The 5698-nt window shown below is 41.8% G+C and overlaps 1 pseudogene; it reads left to right on the top strand.

Moving 5' to 3' along the window:
- Positions 1 to 387: 387 nt before the first annotated feature.
- LOC112176460 lies at positions 388 to 3122 on the top strand (annotated as a pseudogene).
- The last annotated feature ends 2576 nt before the right edge of the window (positions 3123 to 5698 follow it).

Raw genomic sequence — 5698 nt, 5'->3', positions numbered from 1 at the left:
AAATGACCCGCAATCCACGCAACACTGAAACAAACTCCCTCCTGAATGCGCCACTGTCAAAAGCGTGGACAGCGTTCCGCCAGCAATGCACATAACTCTATGGCCTGCGTATTTATTCTAGACATCTCTTGATGAGCAAACAAAAATATTGACTAGTCACCATGACTCAAGACTCGGGAGTCGTCAGTTTCTGAAATTAGACACATGTACACAGATCCAAACAGAGAAGTCAGTCAAGTCACAACTAATGAAGCAGAAGTAAGGAAATGAAACCAAATTTTGTCATAGCATGCAGCAATTACGTACGCAGCAATGCAGCATGTTCATCCATACCCTAAACCTAGATTTTTTTTATAAATGTAAGACCCTAACTTGATCAGATTTCTATCCCATAAAATTAAATGGCCTTCTCTGTTCTCCACTTGCTTGCGCTTTACCTTATCGTCCAACCATTTTGTGTACATGCTGCTCAAACTGCAAATATAAGCTTGGGGTTGTCCCTAACTGCATCAGACAACTCTCTTTCGTGGCAATCTCCCTCCGGAGAATTTGCGTTTGGGTTTCGCCGTATTGGTGATCAGGACCTCTTCTTGCTTGCCATTTGGTATGACAAGATTCCAGAAAAGACTCTTGTTTGGTATGCAAATGGAGACAATCCAACACCAAAAGGATCCAAAGTGGAGCTCACAAAAGATGGTAATTTCAGGCTCACTGGCCCTCGGAAAGAGGAAATCTGGCCGCAGCCTGTTATTAGTGGAGTTGCTTATGCTGCCATGCTTGACTCAGGTAACTTTGTTCTTGCAGACCAGAATTCAGCTCTTTTATGGCAGAGCTTCAAAGACCCCAGAGACACCATTTTACCAACCCAAGTGTTGGAAATTGGAGAAAAGCTATCTTCTAGGCAGACTGCAAGCAACTACTCAAAGGGGAAGTTTCAACTCCAATTTAAACCAGACGGTACGCTTGAGTTGTACCCCATAGCCTTGCCTACGGAGTTTGAATATGATGCTTACTACAAAAGCAATACATCTGATGCAGCTGATAAATTGAATTCTGGCTATCAGCTAGTCTTCAATGAGTCGGGTCATATCAACATTGTTCTGCGGAATGGAAATATAGTAACCCTCACAAACAAAACCGTATCGCCATCAAGAGATTACTATTACAGAGCAACACTAGATTTTGATGGGCTTTTTACCCTATATGCTTATCCAAAAAAGGGAGCGGGACATCCTGGTCCTCTTTGTGGTCTATCCCAGAAAACATTTGCTTCGCCTTCGATTCAACTGGAGAGGAGGGCGGCGGGCCATGTGGATATAACAGTTACTGCAGACTTGATGCAAACACAAGGCCAATTTGTGATTGCGTTCCTGGCTTTTCTGCTTTAGATCCCCAATATAAGTTGCGCGGCTGCAAACAAGACAGGATGCACAGTTGTGAACTAGGTGATTCAAAGCCACAAGATGTATATGTGATGCATGAGCTACCAAATACTTTCTGGCCCTCTTCTTCAAACTTTGAAGTATTGCAGCAACTCAATGAAGATGATTGTAGGAGGTCTTGCCTCGATGATTGTAACTGTGTGGTAGCAACTATCAGAGCTGGGAGGTGCTGGAAGAAGAAACTGCCACTCTCCAATGGAAGGCAGGACTGGAATGAGTATGGCAAGGCTCTCATCAAATTACCAAAATCTGATGCTCTAGAGAATCCTGCATCTCGAGATTCAAACACAGAAAAGAAAGATCAGAAAACTGTCATCTTAGTAGGAGCACTCCTTCTAGGTAGCTCTGTGTTTATCAACTTCCTATTGGTTGCAGCAATTGCTTTTCTTGTTTTCTATACATACCGAAAAACACATAGGGTTATCACTAGCACATCCAGTATCATGGAAGCAAATCTACTCGCTTTTACTTACAAAGAGCTCGAAGAAGCCACAGATGGTTTCAGAGAAGAACTTGGAAGAGGGGCTTTCGGCACTGTGTATAAGGGAGTCATATCATCTCCAAGCTCAACAAACTATGTGGCGATCAAGAAGTTGGACAAGGTGGAACAACAAGGTGAAAAGGAATTCAAAACGGAAGTGAGTGCAATAGCCAAGACCCATCACAAAAACCTCGTCAGACTGCTCGGCTTGTGTGATGAAGGGGCAAATAGACTCCTAGTCTATGAGTTTATGAGCAATGGAACACTAGCTAGCTTTCTGTTTGGGATTTGAAGGCCTGATTGGAACAAACGAATCCAAATTGCGCTTGGTATTGCAAGAGGGCTCATGTACTTGCACGACGAGTGTAGCACGCAGATCATCCACTGTGACATCAAACCGCAGAACATACTTCTCGATGATTCATTCACAGCAAGGATTTCGGATTTCGGATTTCGGATTGGCAAAGCTTCTGCTAAGTGATCAAACTCTGACTCATACAGTCATTAGAGGGACCAGAGGGTATGTTGCACCAGAATGGTTCAGAAATACTCCCGTTACTGCGAAGGTTGATGTTTACAGTTATGGGTGATGCTGTTGGAGATTATCTGCTGCAGGAGGAGCCTCGAAATGGAAAAGGAAAATGAAGAAGAAGTGATACTAACTGACTGGGTTTACGATTGCTACAAGCATAGGAGATTAAACAAGGTGATTGAGGACGATGAGGAGGCAGGAAATGACATGAAAAGGCTGGAGAGGCTAGTAATTGTGGCAATTTGGTGCATACAAGAGGATCCATCTTTGAGACCTACCATGAAGAAGGTTACACAAATGCTCGAAGGAGTGGTTGATGTATCTGTACCTCCAAGTCCTTCTCTTTTTAGTTCAATATGCTGAAACTTACTGTATCGATCCAGTGGCAGATCCAGGATTCGAGACCTGTCTAGGCTAATTAGAAGTACACTAATTTTTTTTTTTTTTTTTGAGGTTTGGAACCCAATGGGAGGCTCATACTCACGTCTTTATTATTTTCAATCAAAACATACAATGCGAGGACATAAAACCAAACCTCGTAAATTAAAAACTGCAAGCATACATTTGTTGTAAAACAACAATAAACTAACTAAATCGTACCATCTGAAACCCACTCACTTCAAACTCAGCAATCATAGAATCATTAGCAATGCTATCGGCAATTCTTTTTCGATGTAGAGAAACATCAAATCATCAAGAAACTCATCTTCCATCTTTTGAAGTTTGTTTTTTTATGATGTTCATAGATGAAAATGCTCTCTCTATTGTTGTTGTAGAAACTGGCAAAGTCAGCACAAGACAAATCAATCTATAAATCATAGGAAAGAGTGCTGACTTTCTTTATTCAACTAATCGCCGACACCTTTAGTTGTCTTGGCAAATCTTGGATACTTTTGAATATCTGCTAGAAAAAACCCACATTCCATATCTAGAGCAAGCATATCATATAATGTAAAATCTTGAGGATAAAACTTCAAAGCAAGATTGCAAACATCTTCACATATAAATGATCGAAAATTATCACGTGTGGATTAAATGTAGCACTAAGAACAAGGAGCTCCAACAAATTATCTGTAAATCTACTATCCAACTTTGCCAACTGAAAGTCTATCACAGCATTAAGTATATTGACCCGATAATAATGCTCATTTGTAATATTTTGTTCACGAGCCCTTGTACCTTTTTGGTAAGGAGCAGACTGATAGGAGCGTAATTATACATTATTTATATCAAATTCCTTTATATTTTCATTGTTAGTTCTTGATATTTTCCAGCTATTTACTTTGTTTATATGTTTTATAGGTATTTTAGAGTAAAGAAGAAGAAAAGAAGCAAAAAGGGATTGAAAGTCAAAATCAGCAAATCTACCTGTGCAGATCAGTAATTTCGACTGAGTACTGAGAGCAGTTCAGGACGATCCAGGTAATGATCTTTATATTGATGGAAAGCCCGGGATGTCTAGTTTCCAAAGCTCTTTACGATTCATGAATATGATTTTTCTGTATAGATAAGTGGACCAAAAGTCTTTGTCTTCTCTCCTAGTGCGAGAACTGCTAAACCCTAAGGTAGGCGGCTTATAGAGCGAGAGTTCTCTCTCGTCCAGTGGCAACCCAGGCATCTAGGCTGGCCTTTTGGCCTCGCCAATGCCACCCGATCTGCTGCTGGACAGGGATGAGTGCTAGAGTTTGGGGAGATCCTATGAGGGGTATGGCGTGAGGTTTTTAGCAGGTTGATTTGGGCATCAGGATTGGCATACAATCTCTATGATGCGGTGACTACGCCGGCGGGACCGGGACTTCGATTTGCTGCTTTCTGGATCGACAGCCTTCCGGGAGTGGTTTCTGTGGCAGTGTGGATTGCAGGCACTGGATTGGGGAAAGTTGTGGTGATGCTGGGTGTGGCAGAGTGGTTCCGGTGCTTTGGGTCTTGGCAGTTAAGTCGCGGCCGTGGAATCATGGCGGAGCCAGTGCAGCATGGTCGGCGGAGCAAAGCCGGATCACTGTTCGCTGGCTGGGCGTGTGTGGAGATGCATGTTGGGCCTGGACCCAGTCAGGAATGCTGGGCTTTGCGTGGGCCTCTCTTTGGATCTATCTTGAGCTGAATAAGTTGGGCTAGGGTTTTGCTCTCAGCCCATCCCTATGTTTTTAGTTTATCTAATTACAATAAAGTTCCTTGTATTAGGAACACTCTATGTACTTCTAGCGCCTCTGGAGTAGTACCGAAATGGGGTATCCGCTACCTCTACGTATTTACATGTATAATGAGTAGGACTATATGTAAGTACCACTTGTGGGTACTACTACTAGCTTATTGTCTGTCTATAAATGGCAGCGCAAGGGTATGTAACGACCTATTCTGGCTTGTGATGAATATATTATTTCACCCTCGTGACTTTACTCAAAATAAATAAATATGATTTTTCTAGAAGAAGTTATGGCCGGTTTAGTACAAGGAGGTCAGGCTGCACGCGAATCTGAGTCCAAACAAGGAAAGATTGTCTCCTAGAGCTATAAGGGAAGAAGAATTAAAAGTCCTTCTTTAATTGGAGATCAAATTCCTTAGTTCTTGGAGGAGAAGAAGTCTTGACTCAATAACTAAATAAAAAGGAGTCTAGGGCATCATTGTAGACATCTTTGGACGCACAACATCAGTCCATGGCCGCCATCCTCTCCTCCCTCTCTTTTCATGTTTTATTTTATTTCTTTTATGTATTCCTAATAGTTTTTGATAGTTAGGGGCTGCCTAAGCCCTAGACATGTGTAAACTAAGATTTTGGCGTTAATTTGATAGTTTCTTGGATATTGAATGTTTGTTAATTCATTAGTTTCTCATTGATAAATTCTGGTTTCGTTTGTTGAATATTTTGGCCCATGTCAATGGTACCTTTTAAGTATCGAAAAATTGTCTTTACACCAATCCAATTGCGGCGTGTTAGCGCGGAACTATGTCGAGCTAACAAGTTCACTACGAATGAGATGTCTGGTCTTGTGCATTGAGCCAAGTACAATAATGCGCCTATTGCACTTAGGTAGGGCACTTCTGCCTCTAACAATTCTTCGTCCTCATCCATTGGACGAAATGGATCTTTTCCGGGCTAAAGACTACGGCCAATCATGGGAGTACTCGTAGGCTTTGCTTTATCCTCATTAAAGCTCCTTAGTAATTTCTGAGTATATGTTGACTGATGGATCATAATCCCATCACTATGGTGCTCGAGTTCTAATTCGAGACAAAACCGTGTTT

The sequence above is a fragment of the Rosa chinensis genome, chromosome 1 (genome assembly GCF_002994745.2).
Source record: "Rosa chinensis cultivar Old Blush chromosome 1, RchiOBHm-V2, whole genome shotgun sequence".
In the NCBI taxonomy this organism is placed as follows: domain Eukaryota; kingdom Viridiplantae; phylum Streptophyta; class Magnoliopsida; order Rosales; family Rosaceae; genus Rosa; species Rosa chinensis.
The sequence above is the reverse complement of the archived record's forward strand: the minus strand, read 5'-3'. Positions and strand labels throughout refer to the sequence as shown.